Raw genomic sequence first — 19,228 nt, 5'->3', positions numbered from 1 at the left:
ATTCCCGCTATCAATGCAACCCCCAATCACGACCCCCAAAAGTCCTACACAGGCAAAATACAAAGGCAGGTTACCCAAAACCCTCAACATTACCCACCCACTTCCCCCATACTCTACGGTACTTCTTGCTGCACCCCTTGGCCATGTACAGGGCTTTCTCCTGGGTCGCGCACCAATCTACCCCCCTGCGCCACCTACCCAGATCAGGTGGCTCGGGACTTATCCAAGCCGCCGCTATGTCTCGCTTGGCCACTGCCAAGGCTGTATTAAAAAATAACATAATTCCTGGACCCATCCAGCCCGTCCGTGATTCCCGGGAGTGAGTGACGTGGGTCGTGCGGAACCTCCCAACCCAACACCTCTGCAAGTTGCGACTCAATAGATCCCCAGAATTGCTCCAACCGGGGGCACGACCAAACCATATGGAAAAAGTCCGCCGGGGTGTGGGCACATCTTGCGCAGGATGCATCCGGGCGCAAGCCCGTTCGGAAAAGGCGCAGGGGAATGAGATACGCAGCATGCAGGTAGTAGAGCTGAATCAATTTGAGTTTGGCAGAGACAGTGACTAACCTGGGGGCCATGAGAGCATCGCGCCAATCTACTTCATCGAGGGGGCCCACCCATTGTTCCCTCAACTTATCTAAGGAGGCGGGTGTATTGTTAACTAAAGTGCGGTAAATGCGAGAGACCTTCCCCTTACCCAAGTCCCCCATCATTATCTGGGCCTCAGTGGGGCTGTATTCGGGGAGCCTAGTGTAATCCGGGATGTGCGCGTGGAGGGCTTGTCTCATCTGCAAATATATTTATAAAATTGGGACAACTGTAGGGAATAGCGAGTTTGGAGCTCCTGGAAGATAAGTATATGGCCTTTAGCCCACACATCCCCAAGTTGTGAGATGCCAATAAGATCCCACGTTTTAAAACCTTGTAGTCCGCTAACGTCCCGGAGCCAGGTCCCATGCCAAAGGGGTGTACATAGAGTCAGTTTCTGCTTCCATCCGGTCTAACACAATGAGGCCTGCCAGGCCAATAACACAGATCGTGTCGCCTCGGGCAATCTGGATGAGATGGGCCCCCTGTACATCATGGCCTGGATGCTAGGTAAATCCAGTTCACTTAATTCCAGCCTATAAGCTGGATCAGCCCAACCCCCATTGAACCAATCGTGGATCACCAGGAGTCTTACGGCCAGGAAATAGAGGTATAAATGCGTCATTCCCATACCCCCATCAAAGGAAGGAATCCGGCATGTAGACAAGGCCAGGCGCGCCCTCCCATTACTCCAAAGAAACCGGGTAGTTAAACTGTCCAGTTCCCGGAACCAAGTCCTGGGAAAGCAGAAGGGGGTATTTTGGAGGACATAAAGGAATCTGGGGAGGATCATCATTTTAAACAGGGCCACCCTCCCCAGGGGGTCAGCGGTAGTGCTTTCTACTTAAGGAGATCTTCCTTGGCCTTCTTGACCAACGGGGTTACATTAAGAGCCCAGCCCAACTCGGGAAGGAGGGCAATCCATATCCCCAAATATTTAAAGGATTGTCGCCGGAGTGGTATGGTGGATTGCCACTCAAACCATTCCCTCGAGAGATACAGGGGGACCAAAACTGATTTCCCATGGCTTAGTTGCAGGCCAGAGGCTTGCTCTAAAGAATGCAGGGTCTGGAGACAATATGGCCCAGAGCAGGCTGGGTCAGCCAAGAAAATCAGGACATCGTCCACGTATAATGCAATCTTGTCCGTTTCGATATTAGGCCACTCCCAGCCGCGAATGGGTTCCTCAGCACGCACCAGGGAGACCAAGGGCTCCATCGCTAGGGCGAATAATAACGGGGAGAGGGGGCAACCCTGCCTCGTGCCCCTGGCAAAGGGAAAGGCCTCCGATAGCACACCGTTGACCAGCACTCGTGCCCTCAGATGGGCGTACAGGACACGGACCAGTGATCTAAAGTGAGCCCCGAACCCCATCTCGACCAAAACATCCTGCAAATACGTCAAGTCCACCGTATCAAAGGCTTTTTCAAAGTCCACGGACAAGAGTGCTAAGTATGGAGTAAGCACATGCCGGTGGGTCAAAGCCAGCTGCAGCCGCCGGAGGCAGTGGCGGGTTCCCCGCTGAAGCATGAACCCACATTGGTCTGGATGGACCAGCAGGGTTAGGTAGGGTTTCAAACGTTGAGCCAGAATGGTGGCAAACAACTTAATTTCGGTGTTGAGGAAGGAAATAGGACGATAGTCCGCACATCTAAGGGAAGGGGGCTGGGATTTCGTAAGAACCACAATGGTGGCAATGTCCGTTTCCTGCGGGAAGGAACCTTTCTCCATGGCTTCAATGAATAAGCTGGTCAAGTGGGGTCCCAGCGTGTCTCAGTATGCCGTGTAATACTCCTGGGGAAGGCCATCGGAACCCGGGGTCTTACCCGAGGAGGTGAGAGTGATTGCTGCATCGATTTCTTTGCGTGAAACGGGGCGATCCAAGTCTTAATGAGCTGCCATTTCTAGTTTAGGGAGATGCACCCCACCACGCTCAAGGAGGGCCGAGAGTGACAGCTCGGGGGCCTGCGTTGTGTATAGTCTCCGGTAGTAAGCCGCAAAGGTATTAGCCATTGTCAGAGGAGCACGATGGACCGCTCCATCCTCGTCAGCCACCTCTGGGATAATACGATTTGCCCTGGGGTATGTGGCCAACCTATGCAGGATCGTGCCATTTTTAATCCCCCCCACCCGTAGATTCTCGCCACTGAAGACCTCCAAAGGTGATTCGCCGCGTCTAGGGAGAGCTGTCTAATGTCATCCCGAAGGTGGGCAAGATGCCGGGCTTGGGCGGCATCCTCTGATGTGGATAGGAGCTGTTCCAAGCGGAGCGCCTGCGCTTCCTTGGCTGTTATCTCCTGTAAATGCGCCTGCCTCTGGATCTTTAGCTGCCCCTTAGCAATGCCCCTCATGGTCGACTTCCCTGCCTCCCAAAGGGTGCCCAGGGAGGCTACAGAGCCCTCATTAGTGGTGAAGTATTGTTTAAGCTCCCTCCCCACCACCTTTTTAAAGTCTATCTTGGAAGAACCAGGCGTTCATCCTCCATGTTTGGCGAGCCGAAGGAGGGGGAGCCCCTGTGCTGAGGAGTATTGGAGAGTGGTCGGAAATGCCTCTGGGCAGAAAGCGGACATCTAGAATTGCAAAACAGTCAGGCGCGGGGACAAAAATCGCATCTATGTGCGCTTGCGTGTGGTGAGCCGCGGAGGTATGAGTGAATTGAGTGGTGCGGGGGTGCCATGTGCGCCATGCATCGCAAAGTCTCAGGGACTCCGACCAGCTCTGCAGCTGTTACACGCGTGCTGTTCGGGTAGCGGACGGAGGACCCGATGTATCAAGGGCCGGGGCCAAAACTGCATTAAAATCACCCGCCACAACCATGTTGTACATGGGTGTATGGTTTAGCAGGGCCGCCGTGTGCGCCAGTGTGGATGTGAGCATCGAGGGGGGAGCATATACCGACATAAGAGTGAGAGGGGAGCCAGCCAGCGACCCACAAACTGTCACCGACGACCCTTGAGGATCGTGGAACACTTGGGAAAGGACAAAAGGCAGGGTGCGTCTCAGGAGGATAGCCACCCAACGCGAGCCCCTGGAGAAACCGGTGTGCCACACCCTGTCATAGCCATAGCGGGCCAAGAAGAGGCAGCAGTTACCCAAGAGGTGCGTTTCCTGTAGTATAAGAATATCTATGTGGAGACGCTGCGCATATCTGAGAACCGCCGTGCACTTGTGCCGATATAACAGGCCATTGACGTTCCACGACAGTACGTGGAAAGACGCCCTGGGCACAGTATCAGTGATCATGGTAGGTGCTGCCTGGCTCATGACACTAGCATAATATGGGTGTGTAGTTGTGCATGGGGGCCCGCACTGACAAGAGCATTCGCATGCTATGAGAGCGTGTCCTGTGCAGCTAATTAAGAGTCTGTGCCGTTCCGCGATTGCTGAAACATAAAACCGGGTGCATGTTTGGATGCTGTGTAAACGTTGATAAAATAAAATAAAAATAATAAAACCAAGGCTAAACACTACAACTTCAGAGGACAACGGCCCCCAGCCCGCAGAGGGCACTCTTCAGTTGGCCATGTCCAAGCCTCAGTAGGAGAGTCCAAAAACAAGGTTTTGTTGGTGAACACCACTCTCAGGCGTGCCGGGAAAAAGAGGCGATTTGGGATGTTGAGTGCCCTCAGCTTCTGTTTAACCTCACCAAAGGATCGATGTTGTCCTTGGACCTCACGGGTATAGTCTGGAAAAATCATGATTGCGTGATTCTCATAAAGGAGCCGCTGCTGCCTGCGGGCTTCCGCCAGGATAGCATCACGATCTTTGAAGTTGAGAACTCGCATTATGACTGGTCGAGGAGGAGCACCTGGTGGCGGTCTAGAAGCAAGAGACCTATGGGCCCGCTCGATCACAAACCATGGGGAAATAGCCCTCAGGGACCCACGACCGCAGCCACTTGTCCAGGAAGTCTGTTGGGTGGCCCTGCTCAGCTCCTTCCAGAAACCCCACGAGGCGGAGGTTGTTGCGCCGGGACCTGTTTTCTGCATCCTCCGCATGGCGGTGTAACTCCTGAGTGTGAGACTGGAGACGGGCCATCTGCCCCTTCAGTTGCTTGACGTCGTCTTCTACAGTAGAGATCCGGGTTTCAGTCTCCTTGTCCGGTCAGTGGCATTACGAAGATCCTGCCGGATGAGGGTCATGTCCACCCGCACCTCCGCGATCTTGCTCTCCACTGATGTTTGAGAAGCGTGGATTGCCTGCAATATGGTGGACAGATCAGCAGAAGGTGGAGGCTCTTGTTCAGAGGGGCCCCCAGTCACACCGACATCCGATGTGGTAAAGCGGTCCATCTTGGTTTACGTGGCCCAGCCTCCTCGCCAGGAGGTGATGGTCCCTTCCAAATAGGACAAAGTCAAGCAGCAGGAGTGGCTAGAGTAAAGGAGAGGCCCCAGCCAAATCCGCTGCCGCACAACTCAACACCCAATGATCAGGATGGGGCAGGAGCAGAGGGGCCAACAGCCATGCACAGTTACTTCAGGGCTAGGGGCCCCGACGATGGCGGGGCAGGGGGCGGGGCCAGGAGAGCCCCCCCCACACACCAAGTACAGTTTCCAAAACCGGATGGCGAGCCGGTGGCCCAGCAGCCAAAGTGCGGGTCCAGTCCAAGACCACCCGCCTCTCGATCTATGCGGCCGAAGACGTTCCCTGGAACTACCCCCGGCCTGGAATCACTGCACGCCATGTACCCCCCCCACCCCCACCCACCCACAGGAGGACTGCGGAATCCAGGGAGACCACGTTCACTCTTGCCTGGTCCTGAGGAAGCTGGAAGCAGGACCCAGGCTGCACCACAAAGACAGAAGAGGCAACTCAAGCCAGTCCACCTCCGGTCCACTGCTTGGCCGAGCCCCTGTATGGATGGGAGGCCCCTGGCATATGTCTCCGGACCCCACTGGTGCCCGGCTCTCCCACCAAGTACTCCACAATCCTGGGGCACCCAAATACCTCTTAATTGCCGCTCCGCAGCCCCTGCCGTCCAGCACTGTCCAGCGCGACCTACGGTCACACCGCCGGACCGTCAAACGAAATTAGGGCACAGGTGGAGGCCAATTCAAGGATTAAGCCCCATGAAGGACCGAGAGGCGGCGAGGTGGGATCAGACGCTGCCGCTGGCTCGGGTTTTCAGCGATTGTGCATGGAGGATCTCTCGGACACCATTTTGCTCCAACCACAACTGAAAAGTTCCCCAGGTTGAATGGCTATCATCATTTGCATGCCCATTAGTGTTGTCCGACCAACATATTCTCCCGGCGTGACTTTAAGGACATCAAATACCACAGCAACCAAGCTTTCTTTAATTCTGAGGAGGATTTGTCACTCACCGGCTCCAATCTGTTACTCTTCTCTGAAGCAACAGCTACAAGGTCCAGCCTTCTCAGACCATGAGTGCTAGGTGTGCACGAAGGAGCCTCTGGTCATTGTACCTGCATGACAGCACCCCAGCGGTCATCACTCCTTAACACTTGCTCTGCTCTGTAGAAGCATCCCGCTCCCGGATCGAGGAAGGACCAGGAGGCGGCGAGGCGGGCTCGGACGCCGCCAAGAGCCGACAGCGCAGAGATAGAGGGCCTCCTCCAGTGCCCAGACGTGTCCCCTGCAGGCCCCCCGAAGAGTATAGCCAACGAGTCGCGGTGGAGGGGAACAGGCACGTATCTCCACTGCCAAGGGAGAAGGCGGCGGCAACGCAGGTCGCGGCTCTCCGGAGCAACGGGCCGCACCTCCCCCGCACCACCAGGAGGGGAGGCACTCGGGAGACAACAGGAACAGTTGCTGCCTCGGGGCCCACGAGCACCCTCCACCAGCCTCCCAGCTGCCCAACATGACAGTCGATGTAACGGCAGAACCGCCGGAGAGGCTGGGGCTCAGATGAAAAGCACCATCCCCACCGCATGCCACCAGGACTACACGCCGCCAATCCGCCCCCTCCCGCGCCGGCCGGAGGGTCCAACAGATCCAGAAAAAGTCGGGTGCCCCCACAGGTATGGCGGGTTCCTCAGGCCCTGCAGCAACCGGCAGCAGACCGGGCAGATCGCACAAAGAGCAGCCTGGGGCACAGTCAGGATGCGGGAGTCGCCATCTTGGCCGTGAGGCAGGGCCGGCCAGAGCGTCGCGGCAGAAGGATGAATCTCGGGGCACTGCACTTCCAAATCACAACCGGCGGTGCAGCGGAGGGTTAGCAGCAGTTTGCCGCTTCTGATGACTCGCTCACGGTAAGGAATGCAGGCGGATGGCGGAGGGGTCCAGGAGCACTCTTACAGTGCGTCCACCATCTTGGCTCCACAAGCCACGCCCCATTGATTTCCAATTTAAAGTGAAAATATCAACTGACACTTTAGTGCATTTGCTATTTTTTATGTGACGCCTACATCTCAAAAATCAGCTTTAGGATAAATACTGATCCTGCGCTTGAAACCCACATCACTGTCACAATTAGGGTGTCACACTTTTTATATTCCCAGAGTTAGAAATGAGTGCTCTCAGAGCAGACTAAAAGACATTAGTATTTCTAAAACCCATTGCAAAATTTCTCCTTTTTTGTCCAACTACAAATGTTCACCTTACAACTGCAAAAAAATGCTGTTCTTCAAACTTTCCCGGAGACGACAAGAAAACTAGTTATTTACCTGTAACTACGGTTCTCAAGCGCCTATAGAACACTCCCAAGAGACGCAGAGTTCCTCAGATTTTCAAGCATAAGTATGAAACTGTATACTTTAAGAAAATAAGGGACGCCCCTCAGTGGAGGAGGGTGGGTCACATGTGTATCTATGAAAGTTACCAGTACTGGAGAGCCATAGTAACAGGTAACTCATTTTTTTTATCCCATATTGGATCTTTCATAGATGTATATGCTTGAATCAGAGTAGCTATCAGGTGTATAGACAAATGTGTATAGAAGCAATATATATATATATATATATATATATATATATATATATATATATATATACATATACACACACACACACATACATATACATATACACACTCACACACTGTAGTTGTTTATCACTAGCAAACCAGTGATGTAACATGCAAGAGCAATCAGCATGTCATAACTTTATTATGGTAAAAACATAAATGAAGAAGGAAAAAATACCTCCAAGAGTAGAGGATTACCTTATTGAAGCAGATAACGTTAGATCGCCTGTCCTACAGCTGCGTCACTGTAAGTTGACAGATCCAGACAATAATGCTGGATGAAAGTATGTGTACTCTTCCATGTTGCGGCACAGCAAATCTTGTCCAACGGGACGCCAGAAAACAAGCCGCAAAACAGGATACTGCACTTGTAGAATGTGCTTTGGCCTTGATTGTGAGCGGTTTCCCCGCTTTAGTATGGCACAGCTGAATAGTTGTAGCAATCCTTTTTGCAATGGTGCTCTTTGTGACTGCAGCACCCAGTGATTGAGGCCCATATGAGACCAGCAATTGATCCGTTCTGCGTAGCTGTTTTGTTCTTTGCAAACTTAAGACCTCTTTTAACATCTAAAGAGTGAAGAGATTTCTCTGCTGTAGAGGATGGATTTGGAAAAAACGTGCAGAGGACAACAACAGGTTCATTAAGGTAAAACGGAGTTGGAACCTTCTGGATGAATTTAGGATTTGTTCTCAGTAAAACCGTCCTCTGTAAATCATAGATAGGGTTCTCGGACAGTGAAAGCTTGGATTTCACTTACTCTCCTCGCAGAGGTAAGTGCCAGAAGTAATGCTACTCTCCAAGTCAGAAACCTGAGCTCTATTCTGAGAATTGGCTCAAACAGTGGTTTCATTAGTTGAGATAGGACTATATTGAGACGCCATTCTGGCGGAGGAGACCGAATGGGAGGAAAAGTCCTGAATAATCCTTTCATGAATTGTTTGATGATGGGAGAGGAACACAAGGAGGAAGCATCGGAAGGGCGCCTGTATATGGACATGGCTGCGAGATGGCCCGTCACTGATGCGTAACCCAGTCCTGACTTTGCCAGAGAGACAGGCAAAGGCAAGGCAAAACTTCTTCCAGAGAGAAGAGGGTGGATGTTGCTCCAAATGCACCAAGAACAAAAACGCTTTCATTCTAATCTGTATGTTTTACTAGTGGACTCAAGTCATGCCCGGGACAAAACATCCATACCGTCCTGGGGAATGTCCAAATCTTTGAATTCATTGAATTGAGGTACCAAGCATGCAACTGAAGAGACGCAGGCTGCAGGTGCAGGAGTTCTCCTTTGTTCATGGTCAGTAGAGTTATCACTGGAAGGAGATCAGGCTTGGATTCCGAGAGTAGGAGTAGCTCCGTGAACCAATACTGGCGGGGCCAACGTGGAGCAATGAGGATCACACGGCACGGTTCTCTTCATCTTCATTAGAACCCTGGAGATGAGAGGACACGGGGGAGAGGTAAGCAAAGATTCCTGAACAGCTTATCAAAAACAAATTCACCATGACCCTCTCTGAGGTTCCCTGCTGGCGAAGAACCACGATTTTCAGTTCTCCTGAGATACAAAGAAGTCAAAGTTTGGTGTTCCCCATTTCCAGAAGATGGAGTCGAGAATCAACTGATCGAGTTCCCGTTCGTGACATGTTTGTCCTATTCTGCTCAAGGTGCCTACTAGGTTGCTTCTCACTCGAGGAAGATGCTCTGCTTTGAAGATGATGCGGTGCAGTAAGGCCCACTCCCAGATCTTTTGAGCTTCCAGGGATAGAATGGGATACCTCGTTCCTCCCTGCTTGCTGAGACAGTGCATGCCAGTGGTATTGTCTGTACAAATGAGGACGGAGGATGCTCGTATTCTTGGGAGAAACGACTGAAGAGCTAGGAAAATTGCCCTCAATTTCAGGAAGTTGATGTGCATCTTGGAGAGGGGGAGAGAAAGACTCCATTTGTCAGGTACTTGGAGGTCTTGAAGGTGATCTCCCCAGCCTTCCAATGAGGGATCCGTGGTCAGAAGTAACTCCGTAAGAGGAGAGGGGAATGTCAGGGCCACAGAGAGATTGTTGGCAGACTGCCACCAAGGAAATGCTTTTTTCAAGATCAGAGTGATCTGAATAATGTCCTCAAATGAGCCGGTCACCTGAAACCATTGCCTATACAGCTGCTCCTGGAAAGGTCTCATCCTGAGACGTGCATGGGGCACCATGAGGAGGGTCCAGGACATCATGCCGAGAAAGGATTTGAGTAGACGGATGGAGGCAAACTCTTTTTTGGATGGATTGTGAGCCAGCGATAGTATGGTGTTTTGCCTTTCTGTGGATAAGAAAGCTTTATTTTGGCATGCATCCAAAGTTGCTCCAAGAAAAGTTATCCGTTGAGATGGTGTGAGAACGGAATTCTGGTAGTTAACTGAAAGCCCCAGAGAGCGAAACAGTTGTAGGCTGATGGATATGGCTACCGAGGCCCAGTGTAAAGGAGCTTTCACTAGCCAATGGTCGAAATATGGGAAAATCTGCAGGCCCTGCAATTGTAGGTGTGCTGCCACAGGAGTGAGACATTTGAACATCGCCAAGGAGCTGAGCGGAGGCCGAAGGGGAGGACCTGCCCCAGTGAAATGGAAAAACCTTTGACGTTTGGGATGGATAGGAAGAAAACAAGTTACTTACCTGTAACTGTAGTTCTTCAGTATTGGAGCTTTCATAGATTCACATGCCTGAATCATTCCCAGTCATCGAGACGGGAGATCTCCGGTACATAAAAAAGCAATGTTTAGTAGTATAGCAAACTGAATAGAGGCCTAGGCCCATTTCCCCTTTGCAACCCATAACCTTCGTTATGTAAAAAAGGACCAAACTTGTCTCTGAACCAATCAGAGCCTTTCACCCTCTAGAACACTCCTGAGAGAACATCTTGCCCCTCAGATTTTCGTGCACTTGTGCCATAACACCTTTTGTGCTAAATCCGAGGTGAGCCTCTCAGGGGAGGAGGGTGGGTTGCATGTGAATCTATGAAAGCTCCAATACTGGAGAACTACAGTTACAGGTAAGTAACTTGTTTTCTTAATTCAGTATTGGAGCTTTCATAGATTCACATGCCTGAATCAGAATAGCGAGCAGTAAATCATAGCACATTTTTTGTTACCCAAGACCTGGAACAAGGGAACATATTTAGTGTGATAAAAGCGGTCTTCCTATACCAATACACACAGCAAAAACACTCCGCAAATTGCATATAATACAATAAACAAAAATAAAATGTGCAAATGTGACCAATAAAGGAAGGAGGGATGGTAAAGAGGGCTCACCGTTACTGGATAAAGTTCCTCAGCACCGCTTCTCCCACCGCCACATCTCTTCCTGTGGCTGCATCCAAGCAGTAATGCCTGGTGAAGGTGTGCATACTTGTCCAGGTCGCTGCCCTGCAGATATCCTGGATCGGCACTCCCGCAAACAAAGCAGTGGAGGTGGACACTGCTCTTGTCTAACGGGCACGGACTCGTGCATTCAGAGGTCATCCAGCTGCCTGATGACAATACTCTATCACACTGGAAATCCATCTGGCAATTCCCCTTTTTGACAAAGGGAAACCCTTCCTGGGTGCGCTGAAGGCGACAAAAAGTTGTGAAAACTTGCGGAAGGGTCTAGTCTTTTGCAAATAGAACTTTAGACAGCGTTGGACATCCAGCGAGAGGAGAGCTCTTTCCGCCGCTGTTGTTTGAGGAAAGAACCGTTTGAGAATTAGTGGCTCATTTAAATGAAAATCAGTTGGTACTTTTGGAATTAATTTTGGATTAGTCCAGAGTATCATTCTGTCCTCTTTGAATTGTAAGAAAGTGTCTTGGATCGTGAGAGCCTGCATTTCCCCCACTCTCCTGGCTGAAGTGAGCGCGATGAGAAGCGCATCTTTCCACGACAGGAATTTCAGATCTGCCCTGTGTATTGGCTCGAAGGGCTGTTTCATTAATTGGGAAAGAACAATGTTCAATTGCCAGAGAGGTGGTGGAGGCTTTACTGGAGGAAAAACCCAGAACAATCCCTTCATGAATTGTTTGATGACTCTTGCGGACCACAGAGATGGTCCAGAGGAAGTCCTTCTGTAGCGTGATATTGTGGCTAGATGTACCTTTATAGATGCATGAGCCAAACCAGACTTTGCCAAAAGCAAAATGTAAGGAATAATCTCGTGTGCTGCCGAGTTCAGAGACTGAATGTTACATCTTTTGCACCATAAGCAGAATCTCTTCCACTTCCTCCTGTACGTTTTGTTCGTACTATCCGCTCTGGCTCTCGATAGGATCTCTCTGCACTCCGCTGAGATATTTAGATGCTGAAATTCACAGTGTTCAGGAGCCAGGCCGCTAAGTGCAGTGATTTCGGGTTCGGATGAAGCACTTCTCCCCGGGACATCGTCAGGAGTGACAGTATTGACTGGAGGCGAATCGGGTGTTCCTCCGACAGTAGCAGAAGCTCTGTGAACCAGCGTTGCCTGGGCCACCATGGTGCTATCAGGATTATCTTTTTGATCTTCATAAGAACACGTGGCACGAGGGGAATTGGAGGAAAGGCGTAGGCAAAGACACCTGACCATGCCATAAAAAACGCATTCCGCCAAGATCCCCGTTGGGGAAGCCAGCTTGCGAAGAACTGTCATTTTTTCTTCTCCACTGTTGCGAAGATGTCTACTGTTGGTTTTCCCCATCTTTGGAAGATGCTGTCTAGACTCCCTAGGTCAATCTCCCACTCGTGGCAGGTGGATTTGAGCCTGCTGAGAGTATCCACCTTGACATTCTGGTCCCCTGGGAGATGTTCCGCTGTTATGGATATCTTGTGTTGCAGCGCCCATTCCCATACTTTCTGGGCTTCTTGAGACGGGAGAGTGAGCGTGTACCTCCCTGTTTGTTTAAGTAGTGCATTGCTGTCGTGTTGTCCGTTCTTATCAACACAGCTGATCCCTGTATCCTTGGTAGGAACGCTAGCAATGCTAAGCGGACGGCTCTGAGTTCCAAGAGGTTGATGTGCATTTGCTGTTCGTGCAACTTCCAGCGACCGCTGACTTGGAGGTCCTGATTGAACGCTCCTCAGCCTTCTAAGGACACATCTGTCATAATCAACAGTGGGGCTGGTTGTGTAAGGAATGAAAAACCCTGCAAGACATTCCCCTTTTGGGTCCACCATGTTGCCGCGTGGATCATGGTCGGCGTTACCCTGACTATATCGTCGAAGGATCCCGCCGCCTGATGCCATTGTAGATCCAGTTTCTCTTGAAACGGACGCATCCTTAGCCTGCAGAAAGGTACGAGGGGAATGCAAGATATCGTTCCCAGCAATGATTGGTACTTGCGTACTGAAAGACACTTTCTTCTTATAAAACTCTGGGTTAGAGATATTATTCCCAGCTGTCTTTCCTTGGAGGGGAACGCTTTGTTTACCTCTGTGTCTAGTATTGCTCCCAAGAAGGTGATGTTTCGTGTCGGCTGAAGAGATGATTTTTCTTTGTTTAAAGTCAGACCTAACCTGGCAAACAGCTCCACGCAAGCCGTTGTTGACGACCGAGCCGATGCTGCTGATGGAGCTTTGACCAACCAGTCGTCGAGGTAAGGAAATACTTGGTGTTTGTTTCCTTAGAACAGCTGCCACTGGGGCCAGGCATTTCGTAAAAATTCTCGGGGCTGACTTCAAAACGAAAGGCAGTACCTTGAATTGGTAATGCTCTCCGGCCACCATGAACCAAAGTTACTGCCTGTGGGAAGGATGGATGGGGATGTGAAAGTACGCATCCTGTAGGTCCAATGTGGTCATATGATCTCCTGGGTCTAAGAGCAGCAGAATACCTTGGAGGGAAACCATTCTGAAAGATTGTTTCTGGAGATAGGTGTTTAGGGACCCGAGGTCCAAAATAGTACGCCATTGGAGAACGTTTTTCTTGACTAGAAAAAAAAGGGGAATAAAATCCCCTTCCTCTCTGGGAGTTCGGTACCGGTTCTATTGCTCTTTCGGAGCATTGTCCGAATCTCCCGACGCATCTGATGTAAGTATTTGAGCTCTTGATGTTTCGGCGGTGTACAAGGGGGCGTTTGCAGAAGTTCTAGAGTGTGTCTGAATTGTATTATGTTGAGGACCCATTGGTCCGTAGTTATTTGCTGCCAATTTTGAAGATAAGAAATGTTTCCACCCAGGGGAACATGTGACGTAAGAGGAATAGGTGTAGCCGGAGTCAGAAAGTTGTCATTGTGTGTTGTCCTTCCCCTGACGACCTCCTCGACCTCTAGGAGTAGATTTTGTGTAACCTCCTGTTTGTCGTGGTGTATACTGCTGACAGTAGGGCTGAGATGAGGTGGAGTAAGAAGTGTATCTGCCTTGTTGGCAATGTTCCCTCTAATTATTTTCCTCTGTGTGCGGCAGTGTAGGGTCTGTGTGCGCTGCAGTCATGGCTATGTGCGCCACGAACCACATCACGCGTGTGTGCAGAGCCAAATATCACTACAAACGTTTGCTTAAAACCCTAGCAGCCCAGCTCTGTTAAGAGACATTTTATTCCTCTGTCTGATGTAACATTTCCTATACATTGATTTACACACTGATTCAGTGTCTCTGTGTAATGTGTATTCGATGTAAAGTGCTTAACACCTTACTCTGGTATGAGTGGCGCTATTAATCAAAATAAATATGAAAGAGAGAGGGGTTATGGAGACTTGAGGGTCACTGTTAAAGGTTGGTAGAGAGTACCCGTGGCGGAGGTGGTCATTGGGGCGCCAACAAACATTGTCACACCAGGCGAAACCAGCACTAAAGCCAGCCCTGTTCAAATGGCACTAATAATTACAGTGAAATTATGAAAACATCTCACATTGCAATTTAAAACCTTGGCAGCTATGTTGCTGCATTTCTTTTCTTAATACGGTTGGGCTGCGGGGGGATTGTGTGCATTTGTTAAGGTTTTCGTGTTAATTGCAGCTCATGATGGGTGCTGCGATTAACATGAAAATTTTACCAAATGCACAGGGACATCTTAAGGATTTTGAGTGCCAGGGCCAAACTTATTTCCGGGACCCCTGATTAGAACAGCTTCGGAATTATGATTCAATTTCAGCTTTTTCATGTCCTTTATGGCCAGGTCACCCACACTGCAGAGGCACACTGGTCCAAATTCTAAATGTGCCTCCATGTAATATTCAGAGATAGTGGTATGTGTTTACAAAATTGTAACATAGCCTGAAGGAAAAGGAGAGGAGAATAGTGAGAAATAGGATTTAGTGACGGAGAAAGGGAGAGAGAGGAATAAAGTAGAAAAAAAGTCAGGGCGCAAAGGCGAGAAATGGGGAAGTGGTAATGGAGAAATTGGTAAGAGAGGGACAGAAAGAGAAAGGCAGCCAGAGGCTTTGGAGAACTGGGAAGGAGAAAGGAGAATGGAAAACCGGTAAGAGAGAAAGCAAAGAACAGGCAGTGAGAGGGAAAAGGAGACAAGAATGGGATGGGGAGAAGGGGAAAGTGGGTAAACATGGAGCGGGACTGATATGAGGAAGAAGAAAAAGAAGAGAAGGAGACGGCTGAGTTATTACATTTGTATTGTTGCCGAAAATTGTTGGAGGCCAAGAAGGAGACAGCAAGTGCTTATAAAACCATATTATACTTGCAAACATGACGCCCCCACCTGAAGTCAGCGCCAGCCGCGGTCTGTGCAGGTAACAGCGGTGGGGCCAGGTAAGAGGGGATTTCGAGGGACGATGCCAAGGGAAAATGAATTATTTATTTAATTTTCAACTCTGCATCGTCCCTCGCGGATTCCCCCTTTACCTGGCCCCTCTGCCCCACCGCCTTTACCTGCACGGACCTCGGCTGGTCAGCACCTGGTGCGGTCGCACTGCCCTAGAGCCACCCTGCTCAAGGGTCCTGTGACCTCAGTGACAGAGTCACAGTCACTCTATGGTGTGCTGCTTCATAGGCCTGCCTGCAAGACTGGAGGTGAACTTCAGAATAAATTGTGGCGGACAGACCTTCAAGGTTAACCCACGCTTGTCACTGCTAGGGTCCACCTGCTTGTGCTATGACACCAGGGATTTTAAGATCTTGCGGGGCCTTCTAATGTCTAGCATTGGAATGTGCTCCCTCAGGGGGAGTGATCTGGTGGACTGGTCAGGAAGGCTGAACCTGGTTCCCCAGTTCCAAATTCAGCAGCTCTGACCATAGTGCCACATCCTCTCCCCCACTAAACACCATACTGCCCCACTGAGAGAAACTTGCACTGAAATGACCAGCTATAAACACCTGGTTGTGACTCAATTCAAATTACGCACTAGACAAGAGCAATATGCTGCCTATAAAACAATTAACATCCCAAATAAAGCAAATACGCATAAGGAATGCAGGATTAATTAAAGCATGTGAAATGTAAGCAGGAACATGGTTACCTTTTTCTTTTTACACTCATTATTCAGAAATTAGTGAGTGCGTTTGCCTGAAAAGTTAAGGCCAGACTACAAGGCCCAGAAGGGACCCGTTTCAAAGCCTATTGCTTATATCCTTACAAAACATAAGCAGTATAGTTTAAAAAGACCACGTTTGTGAATACAGGGCAGCTGTACACATTTTGTTTTCCAATTCACCCATCAAGCTGGTATTTCAGTACCTCCAGGAATAGTGCACTTTCCCACCCAGGGAAAACAATGTTGTTCAAAGAGCGACGAGAAAACAAAAGTAGCGCTTCACTGGCAAACACTGTAAAGTGGCGCTAATGTGTTTAGGTGTAAAGAAATCCATCTGGTCCTCTGTTTTGCTTTAGTTACTTATTTTTAATGTTTTATTTCTCTCCACCCCAAGACTGCACTTAAAAATTGAAAAATGGCAGAAGAGTTTCCAGCAAAAGTGTTTCTTTTTTGGATCCATTTCACAGGGGAGCAAATAAACGAAAGGAGGAAAGAGAAGGTAATACCGGTTTCTTGAAGTCTCGGTTTTCACTAAATGAGGAGGAGCGAGACAGAAAGAGGGAAGAGGGGGAACAAAGGGGGAGCAGCTGCCACTGCCAGCGGCAGGAGAACTGAACATAGTCCTTGTCTTCTCTGGGCACGAAGAAAAAGACAGAGTCCTTTTCCTTCTCTGCCCGTTCCGCCCGTCCCCAAAAGCCGAGCCTTAACAATCGGCCTTGGCGATTTCTGCCGTCCGGGATGCATATTTGAAATAAGAAAGTAGGGGAACGGATTCCATGTAATTGTAGATGTAGGGGCACGCTGTGCCCTGCCTTCCCTGCCCACTTCGACCACTGCTTGTTGTATCATACAGCTGAATGCAATGACAGAAAGAGGAAAATACAAGTAGGGTGGCACACTATGCCAAGCACAGAAAAGTAAGTGTAAATCACCCCACAGCTGCGCTCTATTAAGAGAAATTCAGCAAGTCTACCAACACGACGTGTGCTTTTCACGCCGTGTTTGTAGAGTTGCTGCAGTTCTTTTCGTAACAGAGCTGGGCTGGGGGGTGATTGTGGGCCTTTATTAAAGATTTCAGGTTAATCACAGCGCCCGTCTGGAGCTGCAATTAACCTGAAAACTTTAACAAAGTCACACAATCACCCCGCAGCCCAGCTCTGGTTAAGATGAGAAATTCAGCAAGTCTACAAACACGACGTGTGCTTTTCACACCGTGTTTGTAGACTTGCTGGATTTCTTTTCATAATAGAGCGCAGCTGCAGGGTGATGGGCAGATTGTGTGCTTTTGTTAAATTATTCATGTTAATTGCAGCTCGTGACGGAGCTGCAATTAACAAATACTTAAACAAAAGCACACAGTATGCACCACAGCCACATGGAAGAAACACCCGGTTTTCGCGCTGCTCGCTTTTTAAAAGCAGCGGCACGAATGTTCTTCGTTGATGTGCTGTGTGTGTGTGCGCACGCCACACACAGCACTGCGCGCTTCTTGTAACGGAGGTGCGTGCGCGCACGTTATTGGGAACAGCGCTTGTTGGTAACCTCCTCTATAGGAGGATTGGCCCCTACCTCTAGAGCCTCGAAAAGGAATCTTCCTACATTGCAGCGTTGCCAGTAATTTTGCGGTGTTGGTATCTTTTTTGATACTCTGCAGAGCCTCGATGTGTTTTCCGAACAAATCCTCTCCATTGAAGGGAAGGTCCAAGATTTTATTCTGGACTTCAGGCCTAAAACGCTGTTGCTCTCAGCCATCCTTGCCGGCGTAAGACTGCCGCTCCTCCCAAAGATCTGAAGGCCGTGGTCGCAATGTCCATTGCGCAATATAGGACTTCAGCCGAAGTCCTTTCTCCTTCTTGGAGGATCTTTTTGGCCTCCTGTCTATCAGCTTCTGGAATGCTGTCTATGTAAGGCGAGAGGTCACACCACATTTGCCTATCATACCTGCCCAGAATGGCCAGGGCATTCGCCGCCTTAACTAGAATGGCAGACAATCTCTTCCCTGCATTGTCCAAACGCCTACCCTCTCTGTCGGGAGGTGTCGTAATCGGAGCTGATGGATTCCTAGTTTTCTGCTGAGCCGCCTGGGTTATAACTGAGTCCGGCTTGGGGTGGCCTAGTAGACAAGCTGGAGCATCCGAGGGCGCTTTATATTTCTTGTCCAGCCTGGCGAGTACTGGAGTAACCGTTGCTGATGTCTCCATGACCTTGAGACCCTCTTCCCATATATGACTGACAATTGGGCGAGACCGAACTGCCTTGCGATATGGCTCCTTGAAATCGTGCAAGAAACATTCAGTTTTATCAGATGACATGGTGAGCGCAAATCTCGTAGCTCTCTCGATTAAATTATGGAACCCCCCCCCCCCCGATGTCCTCGGGAGGAGAATCGATCGGTTTCGGTGAAGGAGACAAAGGCGACGGAATGAGATAATCGTCCCACTCTTTACTAGGGTCTGTTATCTCTCCCTCATCCTGTTCATCATCAGAGGTCACTGGATCTTGTTGAGACCTTGGTAGTGGTGATGTAGGCAAGGACTCTGGTAAAACCTCTTGCCGTCGCTCTGGCGTACTTGGAATAGAGCGTGGCTGAGATGTATCTTTTGAGAAGTATGAGGTATAGGATGCCTCTTTTTATAATCCTCTAACAAACTGCAGATCCGTTAGCAATGAAGACAGAACGCTCACTATCTTTTCCTGGTACTCCTTGCGATAGTGTTGCTGGGGACTATCCTGAAACCCCTCATATTCGTCTTCCCAGTCATCCTCTTGGCACTTCACATGCAAATCCTCCTCCTCCTGTGACTTTTTCTCCTCCAACAGGTGGGATGGTACCAGAGGCGTCACCTTACTTGGAGAGGCAAGTTCTGGCAAATTCCTGTTTTTTTTTTCTCTTGTCGATGAGGCCGTCGACGAGATCGCTGTCGAAACCGCCAACGAAACTATCGTCGATGCTGCCGTCGTCGCTGCTGTTACTGTCGTCATCGTTGCCATCGACGATCCTGTTGTTGCTGTCGTCGATGCAGTCGAAGGTCTCGGCGTCGACACTGCCATCGACGATACCACCGTCGACAGAGATATAGCTTTAGAAGTAAGATTTCTCCAAATTTTCCCTCAGGAGGTGTGGAGGCCGGCTTCTTGAATGAATGTTTGACTTTAGGGGGTGATTTTGAGGGCTCTGAGCTTGTCCTCTTTGTATGTTTTACCCCTGAAGCATGACCCTTGCTCTCCTTTTCCTTACGTGGAGGAGGGTTTGAGGGACTGCGCCCAGAAGACCCAATAGTGGTCTTTTTAAGGGC

At 49.8% G+C, this 19,228-nt stretch overlaps 1 protein-coding gene across 3 annotated transcripts in view; it reads right to left on the bottom strand.

Moving 5' to 3' along the window:
• MAPKBP1 (mitogen-activated protein kinase binding protein 1) overlaps positions 1 to 19,228 on the bottom strand; it is a 953,926-nt gene that overhangs the window by 64,735 nt on the left and 869,963 nt on the right. The window lies entirely within an intron of this gene.

Source organism: Triturus cristatus, chromosome 9 (assembly GCF_964204655.1).
Source record: "Triturus cristatus chromosome 9, aTriCri1.1, whole genome shotgun sequence".
In the NCBI taxonomy this organism is placed as follows: domain Eukaryota; kingdom Metazoa; phylum Chordata; class Amphibia; order Caudata; family Salamandridae; genus Triturus; species Triturus cristatus.
This window is presented reverse-complemented; position numbering and strand designations above follow the sequence as displayed.